The sequence below is a fragment of the Phyllobates terribilis genome, unplaced genomic scaffold (genome assembly GCF_046119375.1).
Source record: "Phyllobates terribilis strain yellow unplaced genomic scaffold, ASM4611937v1 Scaffold_7__3_contigs__length_470593459, whole genome shotgun sequence".
NCBI lineage: Eukaryota > Metazoa > Chordata > Amphibia > Anura > Dendrobatidae > Phyllobates > Phyllobates terribilis.
Genome location: NW_027362767.1, coordinates 443,066,478 through 443,083,253, shown reverse-complemented (window position 1 = coordinate 443,083,253; position 16,776 = coordinate 443,066,478).

Sequence of the window (16,776 nt, the reverse complement as noted above, 5' to 3'; positions counted from 1 at the left end):
AGTTCATTGGGAAGTGGAAACACCTGCTAGTGTTGAGCGCTCTCCGACATCGAGAGCACCACCTTTGGATCAAGGCAACCTAACATGTCCGCCTGCATCTTCCTCACAGACCGGCAGTTTGCCGGGGACGCCCTACTCAACACCGTCTAAGCACAACAGCCAGCCCTCGGTCCCTCAGATGTGGAAAAGTAAAAGACCATTTCCTCCTAGCCATGAGAAAGCTAAGAGGTTGAATTTCACCATCTGCAAGCTGTTGGCTACAGAAATGCTGCCTTTCCACCTGGAGGACACAGAGGATTTTCAAGACCTTATGTCAATCACAGTGCCCCAGTACCAGATGCCCAGTCGGCACTACTTCTCAAAGAAAGGTGTGCCTGCGCTCCACTAGCATGTCGCACACAACATCACCGCTTCTTTGAGAAACTCTGTGTGTGACAGGGTGCACTTCACCACAGACACTTGGACGAGAAGGCATGGACAGGGGCGTTACATGTCGCTGACTGAGCACTGGGTAACTATGGTGACAGCAGGACAAGGGGCTGCTGTCCAAGTCTTACCGTCCCCACGAGTTGTGCGTCAATCCTCTTTATCTCGAAGTTCCTCCACTGCTTCTGCCTCCTCAACCTCCTCTCGGTCCTCCACCTGCACCCAAAGCCTGTCTGGTAATGCCACCTGCTTTCTAACTGCGCAGAAGGAATCCTGCACACCTCCTTACTATGCTGGCAGCAGGGCTCAATGGCATCAGTGTTTACTTTGAAATGTCTGGGAAATGTGAGTCACACAGCTGAGGAGTTGTGGTCAGCTCTGGAGACCCAGTTTCATGAAAGGTTGTCTCCACTGGACCTGCAACCAGGGAAGGCCATGTGCGACAATGCTGCAAACCTGGGTGCGGCACTTCGCCGGGGCAATGTCACACACGTGCCTTGTATGGCTCACGTGTTGAACCTGGTTGTCCAGCAATTTTTAGCCCACTATCCCGGACTAGATGGCCTTCTGCAGAGGGCACGGTCGCTGTGTGCTCACTTCCGCCGTTCGCATCCCGCAGTTCAACGACTTACATCTCTACAGAAGTCGTTGGGCCTGCCAGTTCACTGGCTGAAATGCGATGTGCCGACACGGTGGAATTCAACTCTGCACATGTTGCAGCGACTGTGGCAGCACCGACAAGCCCTGGTGCAATACGTTCTGACGTATAGCCTGGGCCAACGAGATCCAGAGGTGGGGCAAATCACGCTGCAGGAGTGGTTTCAGATCAGGGACCTATGAAGTTGACGCGCCCCCTGGGCCATGGGGTACCCTGAGACGGGCTGGTAGACGCTGGGGGTTGTAGTCACTGTGGCGGTGACCCAGTCCGTGACCCAGGGCGGTCAATCCAAGGGTAATTTGTATATATGGATTTTATAATGTCTGACTATGCCACCTGTGGAGTGCAGCCAAAGGGGCCGTCGCTGCGGAACAGTCCTCTGAAGCTGGTGGTTTTGCAGCAACGGTATTATTACTCAACACAGCAAGAGTGTAGCTTCAGGGCAGTGTGGGTGGATGATGGTGGTTGTAGTGCAGGGAGTCAGTAATGAACACAGAGTCCGTGTGATGCCGTCTCAAGATATTACTCACAGTTGTTGTAGTCCAGATTACAGGTACCAGAGCAATCTCCCCCGTCGTGCTGTGCATACTCAGTGAGGGGCTCAGTCCACCCCCAGATAGCTCCGGAGTACTTAGCAGGACCCCCTTCTGTGTGTCCTTTCTCTGGCCTTCTCCCTGCACCTCACACCCAGTGACACTTCTATCCGGTATCCTCGGGCCTTGGCGGGTGACGTGTGTTCCGTCCCCTGGGTCCTATGTGGCTACCTTCTTAGTGAGACTGGTGTGGACTTTGGCCTGCAGTACATGAAATGCAGCAGCCTCAGGTTTCTAGTTGAGCCTTGCTGTTTCTCCGCTAGTTGAGGGACCGGTTCCCCTTATCTGGCCTGACCCCTCTACCTCCTGGTAGCAGCGGGAGTACGGGTGGCCTTCTGCACGGCCCGTAGCCGTAGGGTCCCTTCGGTTCCTGGAGCCTTCCAGCTCCAACTCCTCTCTTCTCTCCTTCAGTCCTGGGCCTCCCAGGCTAGGCCCGCCTCCGGAGCAGAGCTCATGCCTAGTCTCTGCTCCTGTCACTTTTCCTCCTCTGTCTGGCTTGCTCTTTCTAAGATGGCTTCCTATTTATACTCTCCTTGTCATGTGCTCCCCTAAGCTGCTCCCCTAAGCACCCACTACATAGGACCCTCAAACCAGCTAGGGACCTGGGACTGTGCTCTCCCTTAGGAGCAATCTCGCCCTACCCCCACTGCGGGTATGTGTTGGATGCAGGAGTCAGGGTCCCGAGCCATACGCCTTCCTTACCTGAGGGTGAGATACCACACCTCTGGGTGAGATGCAGTAACTCTGTGGCGACTGAACCCTCAGGGGCGCCACACACCCTTCTGCACAGTTTTGAAATGGCGACGAAGATGTTTAGTGCTGACGACGATGCCATTATCAGCATGACTATTCCGGTGATTTACATGCTGGAGCACACATTAAACAGAATTCAGAGTCAGGTGGTGGGACAAGAGGAGGTGGAGGAAGTAGAGGAGGAGTCGTATGCGGAAGGGATAACATCTCCAAGGTCCAGACGGTTGGCAGCACCAAGGCGGCAGGCATGGGAGGGTGGGGGAGAGGGATTAACCAGGGCGCATGGTAGCAGCAAAACTGTTGAGGAAGGTGCAGGAACCGAGGAAGAAGTGGAGGACGAACTGGCGATGGGCATGGAAGACTAATCAGATGAGGGAGACCTTGATCACATCTCTGTTGTGCGAGGTTGGAGGGAGAGGGCAGAGGAAGGAAGCATGATTCTTACCTCGCTACCAACACAACAAGGACTTGGTACTTCTGGATGCGCAAGACACATGAGTGCCTTCTTGCTGCACTACCTGCAACATGACCCCCGGATTGTCAGAATTCGAAGTAATCCCGACTACTGGGTTGCCACACTCTTAGATCCCCGGTACAAAAGTATATTTGCCGAAATAATTCCTGCCATAAAAAGGTATTGACGAATGCAGGAGTATCTGCAGACGCTGTTGCAGAATCTTACATGTGCTTTTCCACAAAACACCAGTGGTTCACGTAGTGAATCTCACAGTTCTAACTTGCCAACGGTGGGACTGTCGAGTCTTCATCACTCAAACAGTAACAGTAACACAGTATCTGCTGGTAACAGCAATTTTGTGGAATCGTTTCACCACTTTTTTAGACCATCCTTTGCAAGGCCACAGGAGACAAGAAGTCTGACACATAGTCAATGCCTAGAGAGGATGGTACAGGAGAATCTCCAAGTGAACATCGAAGCCATGACTGTGTCACTGGACCCTTGCTCATTTTGGTATTCCAATCTGGAATAATCGCTGGAGCTCGCCACTCACGCCTTGGAGATCTTGTCATGCCATGCAGCCAGCGTTCTCTCTGAACGTGTGTTCAGCGCTGCTGGTGGTGTGCTGACAGATAAGCGCACGCGGCTGTCCACTGAGAATGTAGACAGACTCACGTTCATAAAGATGAACAAATCATGGATTCGCAAGGACATTTCTACCCCTGTGTCATCCTTGGGAGACTAAAAGCTTGGGGATTTGGTAAAATCACCTCACCAACCGTTTTAAGCAACAGTGGGGCAATTGATGCCACTTAACCCTAGAACGCATGACCATAAAAATCTACACTTTCACATACCTGGGGCCCTTTAGGCCCGTGTGCAAATAACATGGAATAACTCAAACTCAAATAACAAACAACTATATACATGAAGAATACCTAGAGTTTCAAAATTCTAACTAAAGTAATCTTGCAGAAAATAGAAAACAATTAACTGGGCGGGCCTGCAAGGCCACAGGTATGCGTTCTAGGGTTAAGTGGTGTCTGTGCCACAATTTTGGGAGTCCCCTTGCTGTGTCTTACGTGACGTTGGCATCGTCAATTCCAGGTGGGTTGGGTCGCACCCCCCCCCTTTTAACTGTAAGAAACTACATACACTATGGCTTGGGGTAACACAGATGGTTGAGTCTGAAGAGCTGTTTACTCATAGGTCTGCTCCAAATCTGCAGTGTCTGCTAGTCAGCGTAGAATTTTTAACTGCATCTAGCCTAGGCAATACTTTGGGCGTAGTAGCCCAGCTGCGAAGCAAGCTGCACCGCCTGTGTATCTAATAAGAATTTTTAAATGAATCTAGCCTAGGCAGACTGTGGGGACCCCCAACCAAACCCAGACGCTCAGCCCCCCTACCGCCCTCCTTTCATGGACAATACAATAATGTAAATCTTACAACTGGATGGGTGAGGATTGGTCACAGCTTTATTAACTCTTTATACTCATTCCATTAGAAAGGCATTTTATTTCTAAAATAATTCAGCTTGTTGCAGCAAGCCCTGGGTCCCCACTCCGGCAAGTTGGCCAACAAGTGTAACTCTCCAACATGTCCTTTCTATTTCCAGGCCACGGAGGATCCAGCGTACTCGTATGCAGGACTCTGACCCCCACCCATCACTCTTAACGCTTGTTCCACTCCGTCCTGGAGTCCTGACAGGAATATGTCCAGTCCAATATCTATTAAGTGAACACCGTCGGGCCGTATGAGGCCTGCTTTATCTCATTCCAGTTGTCGGTGTCGTATCACTACACCGCCTCTGTCTCTTCTAAATTTTGCCATCCGAATATTTATTACCCGCCTTGTCCATTCGATGGCCGTGATGTCTCGCGCACCTTGCCATACCGCTATCGGCACAATCTCTGACCATACTATAGCTAATTTTGTGAAAAATTCTCTGAAGCGCTCAGTGTCTAGTTTCATTATTGCCATTAGTTATGCGCTCTTGTGATGACTTAGGTTGTTTCCCCCGGCCTGTATAACTAAGATGACCGGACCTCTTGCCTCTCTCCCTACCTTGATTACCTCCATTAGTACCTGTGGCCATAGCAGGCCTCTAATACCTCTCCAGTTGAAATATGTGTTATGAAACTCTAATTTCCTCCCGCCTGGGCGGACTTTCGCCCTTTTTTGTGCCCAATATATATACGAGTGGCCTATCACTCACACTGTTGGCTTAGCGTCACCTGTAAAAGAAACAAACCACGTTAGGATAACAAGTCCGGTCTTATGTATCTCGCCAAACACGTGGATCGCCATCTCCCTATCCTCTGAACTTCCGTTTCTGACAGTCCTGCTCTTGCTGCTTCCGTGGCCGCACCTATGCGGAATGAGTGTGTCCCGTAATCTTTGGGGTGGTTCCCTGCCGATGTTATGCATTTATTAAATATAGCTTGGAACAGGTATATTGATAATGGCGTTCCATCAATGTGTGATAGGAAGAAATTACTTTGTGATCTGATGGTTAGATATGTTTTTACTATTGTTACCCGACTCAGTGTACCGTTTGTGGGTTGTAGAAGTACCCAAGTACCCCTGCCCGCTGGAACCGTTTTCGATTGGTGTATGCGTAGGCGTATTGCATTATTGGCTATGACTACGTCCTGGTGTAATAAGCCTCCACTGGTGGTAATTTTGGATTGAGGGACTAATTCGCTTATACATAGCGCCCCGAAGAAGGCGATCACAAATGCAGTAGACATTAGTGTTGCTTCAAATTGTGAGTGTCATGTTAATGGTGTTAGGGATATGATGTGAGAAATCAGTTTTAGTGACACGGGACGGGACGTCTACATTCCTGACTTGGCTGACCCCTTTTCCACCCTTTTATGGATTGTCTGATGATGAATCTTTGTCACATCTCCCCAATTCAGTAGTTGGAAGTGAAATGCTACTCCGGTCAGACACCGCTGCGCTGACGCTCCTGATATGCCCCTCATCATTAGCTGGTGGAGAAATTCTATGGTGACTTGTGATCTGGCTTGTTCACATTGGTCAGCCCGTCTGCCTGCTACTAGTCGTGTCCACTCTTCCCATGCCTTACCGTATGCTTGCCACGTTGACGGGGCAACTGACGCTCTGATTAATGGCATCAACTATTCGCCACTAGATCCCATAGGGAGGGTGGGCAACTGTTGCCCGATGGGTGGGCATTGTGGAAGAGCTCTGTGAAAATCTGCCAATTGAATTGTTATAAAGCGTTAGCAGCAGCTTTATACCCCTCAGCATAGTGGCTAGCGCGGACCCATACATTGTGTTTTAGGCACAGGAATGCTAGCCTGCGTAGTACGCCTAGCACTGGGAGAGACGATGATGCCATCTTATTAATGCAGTGCGCTAGGCTGGTGTTTTGTGTTATGAAGCGTATATTTTTGTTAGCCAGGCGCGCGCCCCATATTTCTATTGCTACCACTATTGGGAAAAATTATTTTCAGGGCTAGATGCAGCTAAAAATTATTATTAATTTCAAAGCTGGTGGAGCTTGGTATAGATGGCCTAATACAATGAGTCCCACACACTGCTAGAAGCCCAAATGTTTTTTCAGAGAGAGATGCAGATAAAAATTATTTTTAATTTGCAACCTGATGGAGGTCAGTATAGATGAACTAATAGACCCAGTCCCACACACTGCTAGAAGCCCAAATATTTTTTCAGAGCTAGATGCAGAAAAAAATTACATTCAATTTGCAGCCTGATGGAGGTCAGTATAGATGGACTAATAGAACAAGTCCCACACACAGCTAGAAGCCCAAATACTTTTTCAGAGCTAGATGCAGATAAAAATTATTTTTAATTTGCAACCTGATGGAGATCAGTATAGATGGACTAATAGACCAAGTCCCACTAACTGCTAGAAGCCCAAATATTTTTTCAGAGCTAGATGCAGAAAAAAATGATATTCAATTTGAAACCTGATGGAGGTCAGTATAGATGGACTAATAGACCAAGTCCCACACACTGCTAGAAGCCCAAATACTTTTTCAGAGCTAGATGCAGATAAAAATTATTTTTAATTTGCAACCTGATGGAGATCAGTATAGATGGACTAATAGACCATGTCCCACACACTGCTAGAAGCCCAAATATTTTTTCAGAGCTAGATGCAGATAAAAATTATTTTTAATTTGCAACCTGATGGAGGTCAGTGTAGATGGACTAATAGACCAAGTCCCACACACTGCTAGAAGCCCAAATATTTTTTCAGAAGTAGATGCAGAAAAAAATTATATTCAATTTGCAACCTGATGGAGGTCAGTACAGATGGACTAATAAAACAAGTCCCACACACTGCTAGAAGCCCAAATTTTTTTTCTGAGGTAGATGCAGAAAAAAATGATATTCAGTTTGCAACCTGATGGAGGTCAGTATAGATGGACTAATAGAACAAGTCCCACACACAGCTAGAAGCCCAAATATTTTTTCAGAGCTAGATGCAGATAAAAATTATTTTTAATTTGCAACCTGATGGAGATCAGTATAGATGGACTAATAGACCAAGTCCCACACACTGCTAGAAGCCCAAACATTTTTTCAGAAGTAGATGCAGAAAAAAATGATATTCAATTTGCAACCTGATGGAGGTCAGTATAGATGGACTAATAGAACAAGTCCCACACACTGCTAGAAGGCCAAATATTTTTTCAGAGCTAGATGCAGAATAAAATTATATTGAATTTGCAACCTGGTGTAGGTTAGTATAGATGGACTAATAGAACAAGTCCCACACACTGCTAGAAGCCCAAATATTTTTTCAGAGCTAGATGCAGAAAAAAATGATATTCAATTTGCAACCTGATGGAGGTCAGTATAGATGGACTAATAGACCAAGTTCCACACACTGCTAGAAGCCCAAATACTTTTTCAGAGCTAGATGCAGATAAAAATTATTTTTAATTTGCAACCTGATGGAGATCAGTATAGATGGACTAATAGACCAAGTCCCACACACTGCTAGAAGCCCAAATATTTTTTCAGAAGTAGATGCAGAAAAAAATGATATTCAGTTTGCAACCTGATGGAGGTCAGTATAGATGGACTAATAGAACAAGTCCCACACACTGCTAGAAGCCCAAATTTTTTTTCTGAGGTAGATGCAGAAAAAAATGATATTCAGTTTGCAACCTGATGGAGGTCAGTATAGATGGACTAATAGAACAAGTCCCACACACAGCTAGAAGCCCAAATATTTTTTCAGAGCTAGATGCAGATAAAAATTATTTTTAATTTGCAACCTGATGGAGATCAGTATAGATGGACTAATAGACCAAGTCCCACACACTGCTAGAATCCCAAACATTTTTTCAGAAGTAGATGCAGAAAAAAATGATATTCAATTTGCAACCTGATGGAGGTCTGTATAGATGGACTAATAGAAAAAGTCCCACACACTGCTAGAAGGCCAAATATTTTTTCAGAGGTAGATGCAGATAAAAATTATTTTTAATTTGCAGCCTGATGGAGGTCAGTATAGAAGGACTAATAGAGAAAGTCCCACACACTGCTAGAAGGCCAAATATTTTTTCAGAGGTAGATGCAGATAAAAATTATTTTTAATTTGCAGCCTGATGGAGGTCAGTATAGATGGACTAATAGAACAAGTCCCACACACTGCTAGAAGCCCAAATTTTTTTTCTGTGGTAGATGCAGAAAAAAATGATATTCAGTTTGCAACCTAATGGAGGTCAGTATAGATGGACTAATAGAACAAGTCCCACACACTGCTAGAAGGCCAAATATTTTTTCAGAGCTAGATGCAGATAAAAATTATTTTTAATTTGCAACCTGATGGAGATCAGTATAGATGGACTAATAGACCAAGTCCCACACACTGCTAGAAGCCCAAACATTTTTTCAGAAGTAGATGCAGAAAAAAATGATATTCAATTTGCAACCTGATGGAGGTCAGTATAGATGGACTAATAGAACAAGTCCCACACACTGCTAGAAGGCCAAATATTTTTTCAGAGGTAGATGCAGATAAAAATTATTTTTAATTTGCAAGCCTGATGGAGGTCAGTATAGATGGACTAAAAGAGAAAGTCCCACACACTGCTAGAAGGCCAAATATTTTTTCAGAGCTAGATGCAGACAAAAAATTATTTTTAATTTGCAACCTGATGGAGGTCAGTATAGATGGACTAATAGAGAAAGTCCCACACACTGCTAGAAGCCCAAATATTTTTTCAGAGCTAGATGCAGATATAAATTATTTTTAATTTGCAACCTGATGGAGGTCAGTATAGATGGACTAATAGAGAAAGTCCCACACACTGCTAGAAGGCCAAATATTTTTTCAGAGCTAGATGCAGAAAAAAATTATATTCAGTTTGCAACCTGATGGAGGTCAGTATAGATGGACTAATAGAACAAGTCCCACACACAGCTAGAAGCCCAAATATTTTTTCAGAGCTAGATGCAGATAAAAATTATTTTTAATTTGCAACCTGATGGAGATCAGTATAGATGGACTAATAGACCAAGTCCCACACACTGTTAGAAGCCCAAACATTTTTTCAGAAGTAGATGCAGAAAAAAATGATATTCAATTTGCAACCTGATGGAGGTCAGTATAGATGGACTAATAGACCAAGTCCCACACACTGCTAGAAGCCCAAATATTTTTTCAGAGGTAGATGCAGATAAAAATTATTTTTAATTTGCAGCCTGATGGAGGTCAGTATATATGGACTAATAGAGAAAGTCCCACACACTGCTAGAAGGCCAAATATTTTTTCAGAGCTAGATGCAGACAAAAAATTATTTTTAATTTGCAACCTGATGGAGGTCAGTATGGATGGACTAATAGAGAAAGTCCCACACACTGCTAGAAGGCCAAATATTTTTTCAGAGCTAGATGCAGATATAAATTATTTTTAATTTGTAACCTGATGGAGGTCAGTATAGATGGACTAATAGAGAAAGTCCCACACACTGCTAGAAGGCCAAATATTTTTTCAGAGCTAGATGCAGAAAAAAATTATATTCAGTTTGCAACCTGATGGAGGTCAGTATAGATGGACTAATAGAACAAGTCCCACACACAGCTAGAAGGCCAAATATTTTTTCAGAGGTAGATGCAGATAAAAATTATTTTTAATTTGCAGCCTGATGGAGGTCAGTATAGATGGACTAATAGAGAAAGTCCCACACATTGCTAGAAGGCCAAATATTTTTTCAGAGCTAGATGCAGACAAATATTATTTTTAATTTGCAGCCTGATGGAGGTCAGTATAGATGGACTAATAGAACAAGTCCCACACACTGCTAGAAGCCCAAATTTTTTTTCTGAGGTAGATGCAGAAAAAAATGATATTCAGTTTGCAACCTGATGGAGGTCAGTATAGATGGACTAATAGAACAAGTCCCACACACTGCTAGAAGGCCAAATATTTTTTCAGAGCTAGATGCAGATAAAAATTATTTTTAATTTGCAACCTGATGGAGATCAGTATAGATGGACTAATAGACCAAGTCCCACACACTGCTAGAAGGCCAAATATTTTTTCAGAGGTAGATGCAGATAAAAATTATTTTTAATTTGCAAGCCTGATGGAGGTCAGTATAGATGGACTAATAGAGAAAGTCCCACACACTGCTAGAAGGTCAAATATTTTTTCAGAGCTAGATGCAGACAAAAAATTATTTTTAATTTGCAACCTGATGGAGGTCAGTATAGATGGACTAATAGAGAAAGTCCCACACACTGCTAGAAGCCCAAATATTTTTTCAGAGCTAGATGCAGATAAAAATTATTTTTAATTTGCAAGCCTGATGGAGGTCAGTATAGATGGACTAATAGAGAAAGTCCCACACACTGTTAGAAGACCAAACATTTTTTCAGAAGTAGATGCAGAAAAAAATGATATTCAATTTGCAACCTGATGGAGGTCAGTATAGATGGCCTAATAGAACAAGTCCCACACACTGCTAGAAGGCCAAATATTTTTTCAGAGGTAGATGCAGATAAAAATTATTTTTAATTTGCAAGCCTGATGGAGGTCAGTATAGATGGACTAATAGAGAAAGTCCCACACACTGCTAGAAGGCCAAATATTTTTTCAGAGCTAGATGCAGACAAAAAATTATTTTTAATTTGCAACCTGATGGAGGTCAGTATAGATGGACTAATAGAGAAAGTCCCACACACTGCTAGAAGCCCAAATATTTTTTCAGAGCTAGATGCAGATATAAATTATTTTTAATTTGCAACCTGATGGAGGTCAGTATAGATGGACTAATAGAGAAAGTCCCACACACTGCTAGAAGGCCAAATATTTTTTCAGAGCTAGATGCAGAAAAAAATTATATTCAGTTTGCAACCTGATGGAGGTCAGTATAGATGGAGTAATAGAACAAGTCCCACACACAGCTAGAAGCCCAAATATTTTTTCAGAGCTAGATGCAGATAAAAATTATTTTTAATTTGCAACCTGATGGAGATCGGTATAGATGGACTAATAGACCAAGTCCCACACACTGTTAGAAGCCCAAACATTTTTTCAGAAGTAGATGCAGAAAAAAATGATATTCAATTTGCAACCTGATGGAGGTCAGTATAGATGGACTAATAGACCAAGTCCCACACACTGCTAGAAGCCCAAATATTTTTTCAGAGGTAGATGCAGATAAAAATTATTTTTAATTTGCAGCCTGATGGAGGTCAGTATAGATGGACTAATAGAGAAAGTCCCACACACTGCTAGAAGGCCAAATATTTTTTCAGAGCTAGATGCAGACAAAAAATTATTTTTCATTTGCAACCTGATGGAGGTCAGTATGGATGGACTAATAGAGAAAGTCCCACACACTGCTAGAAGGCCAAATATATTTTCAGAGCTAGATGCAGATATAAATTATTTTTAATTTGCAACCTGATGGAGGTCAGTATAGATGGACTAATAGAGAAAGTCCCACACACTGCTAGAAGGCCAAATATTTTTTCAGAGCTAGATGCAGAAAAAAATTATATTCAGTTTGCAACCTGATGGAGGTCAGTATAGATGGACTAATAGAACAAGTCCCACACACAGCTAGAAGCCCAAATATTTTTTCAGAGCTAGATGCAGATAAAAATTATTTTTAATTTGCAACCTGATGGAGATCAGTATAGATGGACTAATAGACCAAGTCCCACACACTGTTAGAAGCCCAAACATTTTTTCAGAAGTAGATGCAGAAAAAAATGATATTCAATTTGCAACCTGATGGAGGTCAGTATAGATGGACTAATAGACCAAGTCCCACACACTGCTAGAAGCCCAAATATTTTTTCAGAGGTAGATGCAGATAAAAATTATTTTTAATTTGCAGCCTGATGGAGGTCAGTATAGATGGACTAATAGAGAAAGTCCCACACACTGCTAGAAGGCCAAATATTTTTTCAGAGCTAGATGCAGACAAAAAATTATTTTTAATTTGCAACCTGATGGAGGTCAGTATGGATGGACTAATAGAGAAAGTCCCACACACTGCTAGAAGGCCAAATATTTTTTCAGAGCTAGATGCAGATATAAATTATTTTTAATTTGCAACCTGATGGAGGTCAGTATAGATGGACTAATAGAGAAAGTCCCACACACTGCTAGAAGGCCAAATATTTTTTCAGAGCTAGATGCAGAAAAAAATTATATTCAGTTTGCAACCTGATGGAGGTCAGTATAGATGGACTAATAGAACAAGTCCCACACACAGCTAGAAGGCCAAATATTTTTTCAGAGGTAGATGCAGATAAAAATTATTTTTAATTTGCAGCCTGATGGAGGTCAGTATAGATGGACTAATAGAGAAAGTCCCACACACTGCTAGAAGGCCAAATATTTTTTCAGAGCTAGATGCAGACAAAAATTATTTTTAATTTGCAGCCTGATGGAGGTCAGTATAGATGGACTAATAGAACAAGTCCCACACACTGCTAGAAGCCCAAATTTTTTTTCTGAGGTAGATGCAGAAAAAAATGATATTCAGTTTGCAACCTGATGGAGGTCAGTATAGATGGACTAATAGAACAAGTCCCACACACAGCTAGAAGCCCAAATATTTTTTCAGAGCTAGATGCAGATAAAAATTATTTTTAATTTGCAACCTGATGGAGATCAGTATAGATGGACTAATAGACCAAGTCCCACACACTGTTAGAAGCCCAAACATTTTTTCAGAAGTAGATGCAGAAAAAAATGATATTCAATTTGCAACCTGATGGAGGTCAGTATAGATGGACTAATAGACCAAGTCCCACACACTGCTAGAAGCCCAAATATTTTTTCAGAGGTAGATGCAGATAAAAATTATTTTTAATTTGCAGCCTGATGGAGGTCAGTATATATGGACTAATAGAGAAAGTCCCACACACTGCTAGAAGGCCAAATATTTTTTCAGAGCTAGATGCAGACAAAAAATTATTTTTAATTTGCAACCTGATGGAGGTCAGTATGGATGGACTAATAGAGAAAGTCCCACACACTGCTAGAAGGCCAAATATTTTTTCAGAGCTAGATGCAGATATAAATTATTTTTAATTTGCAACCTGATGGAGGTCAGTATAGATGGACTAATAGAGAAAGTCCCACACACTGCTAGAAGGCCAAATATTTTTTCAGAGCTAGATGCAGAAAAAAATTATATTCAGTTTGCAACCTGATGGAGGTCAGTATAGATGGACTAATAGAACAAGTCCCACACACAGCTAGAAGGCCAAATATTTTTTCAGAGGTAGATGCAGATAAAAATTATTTTTAATTTGCAGCCTGATGGAGGTCAGTATAGATGGACTAATAGAGAAAGTCCCACACATTGCTAGAAGGCCAAATATTTTTTCAGAGCTAGATGCAGACAAATATTATTTTTAATTTGCAGCCTGATGGAGGTCAGTATAGATGGACTAATAGAACAAGTCCCACACACTGCTAGAAGCCCAAATTTTTTTTCTGAGGTAGATGCAGAAAAAAATGATATTCAGTTTGCAACCTGATGGAGGTCAGTATAGATGGACTAATAGAACAAGTCCCACACACTGCTAGAAGGCCAAATATTTTTTCAGAGCTAGATGCAGATAAAAATTATTTTTAATTTGCAACCTGATGGAGATCAGTATAGATGGACTAATAGACCAAGTCCCACACACTGCTAGAAGGCCAAATATTTTTTCAGAGGTAGATGCAGATAAAAATTATTTTTAATTTGCAAGCCTGATGGAGGTCAGTATAGATGGACTAATAGAGAAAGTCCCACACACTGCTAGAAGGTCAAATATTTTTTCAGAGCTAGATGCAGACAAAAAATTATTTTTAATTTGCAACCTGATGGAGGTCAGTATAGATGGACTAATAGAGAAAGTCCCACACACTGCTAGAAGCCCAAATATTTTTTCAGAGCTAGATGCAGATAAAAATTATTTTTAATTTGCAAGCCTGATGGAGGTCAGTATAGATGGACTAATAGAGAAAGTCCCACACACTGTTAGAAGACCAAACATTTTTTCAGAAGTAGATGCAGAAAAAAATGATATTCAATTTGCAACCTGATGGAGGTCAGTATAGATGGCCTAATAGAACAAGTCCCACACACTGCTAGAAGGCCAAATATTTTTTCAGAGGTAGATGCAGATAAAAATTATTTTTAATTTGCAAGCCTGATGGAGGTCAGTATAGATGGACTAATAGAGAAAGTCCCACACACTGCTAGAAGGCCAAATATTTTTTCAGAGCTAGATGCAGACAAAAAATTATTTTTAATTTGCAACCTGATGGAGGTCAGTATAGATGGACTAATAGAGAAAGTCCCACACACTGCTAGAAGCCCAAATATTTTTTCAGAGCTAGATGCAGATATAAATTATTTTTAATTTGCAACCTGATGGAGGTCAGTATAGATGGACTAATAGAGAAAGTCCCACACACTGCTAGAAGGCCAAATATTTTTTCAGAGCTAGATGCAGAAAAAAATTATATTCAGTTTGCAACCTGATGGAGGTCAGTATAGATGGAGTAATAGAACAAGTCCCACACACAGCTAGAAGCCCAAATATTTTTTCAGAGCTAGATGCAGATAAAAATTATTTTTAATTTGCAACCTGATGGAGATCGGTATAGATGGACTAATAGACCAAGTCCCACACACTGTTAGAAGCCCAAACATTTTTTCAGAAGTAGATGCAGAAAAAAATGATATTCAATTTGCAACCTGATGGAGGTCAGTATAGATGGACTAATAGACCAAGTCCCACACACTGCTAGAAGCCCAAATATTTTTTCAGAGGTAGATGCAGATAAAAATTATTTTTAATTTGCAGCCTGATGGAGGTCAGTATAGATGGACTAATAGAGAAAGTCCCACACACTGCTAGAAGGCCAAATATTTTTTCAGAGCTAGATGCAGACAAAAAATTATTTTTCATTTGCAACCTGATGGAGGTCAGTATGGATGGACTAATAGAGAAAGTCCCACACACTGCTAGAAGGCCAAATATATTTTCAGAGCTAGATGCAGATATAAATTATTTTTAATTTGCAACCTGATGGAGGTCAGTATAGATGGACTAATAGAGAAAGTCCCACACACTGCTAGAAGGCCAAATATTTTTTCAGAGCTAGATGCAGAAAAAAATTATATTCAGTTTGCAACCTGATGGAGGTCAGTATAGATGGACTAATAGAACAAGTCCCACACACAGCTAGAAGCCCAAATATTTTTTCAGAGCTAGATGCAGATAAAAATTATTTTTAATTTGCAACCTGATGGAGATCAGTATAGATGGACTAATAGACCAAGTCCCACACACTGTTAGAAGCCCAAACATTTTTTCAGAAGTAGATGCAGAAAAAAATGATATTCAATTTGCAACCTGATGGAGGTCAGTATAGATGGACTAATAGACCAAGTCCCACACACTGCTAGAAGCCCAAATATTTTTTCAGAGGTAGATGCAGATAAAAATTATTTTTAATTTGCAGCCTGATGGAGGTCAGTATAGATGGACTAATAGAGAAAGTCCCACACACTGCTAGAAGGCCAAATATTTTTTCAGAGCTAGATGCAGACAAAAAATTATTTTTAATTTGCAACCTGATGGAGGTCAGTATGGATGGACTAATAGAGAAAGTCCCACACACTGCTAGAAGGCCAAATATTTTTTCAGAGCTAGATGCAGATATAAATTATTTTTAATTTGCAACCTGATGGAGGTCAGTATAGATGGACTAATAGAGAAAGTCCCACACACTGCTAGAAGGCCAAATATTTTTTCAGAGCTAGATGCAGAAAAAAATTATATTCAGTTTGCAACCTGATGGAGGTCAGTATAGATGGACTAATAGAACAAGTCCCACACACAGCTAGAAGGCCAAATATTTTTTCAGAGGTAGATGCAGATAAAAATTATTTTTAATTTGCAGCCTGATGGAGGTCAGTATAGATGGACTAATAGAGAAAGTCCCACACACTGCTAGAAGGCCAAATATTTTTTCAGAGCTAGATGCAGACAAAAATTATTTTTAATTTGCAGCCTGATGGAGGTCAGTATAGATGGACTAATAGAACAAGTCCCACACACTGCTAGAAGCCCAAATTTTTTTTCTGAGGTAGATGCAGAAAAAAATGATATTCAGTTTGCAACCTGATGGAGGTCAGTATAGATGGACTAATAGAACAAGTCCCACACACAGCTAGAAGCCCAAATATTTTTTCAGAGCTAGATGCAGATAAAAATTATTTTTAATTTGCAACCTGATGGAGATCAGTATAGATGGACTAATAGACCAAGTCCCACACACTGTTAGAAGCCCAAACATTTTTTCAGAAGTAGATGCAGAAAAAAATGATATTCAATTTGCAACCTGATGGAGGTC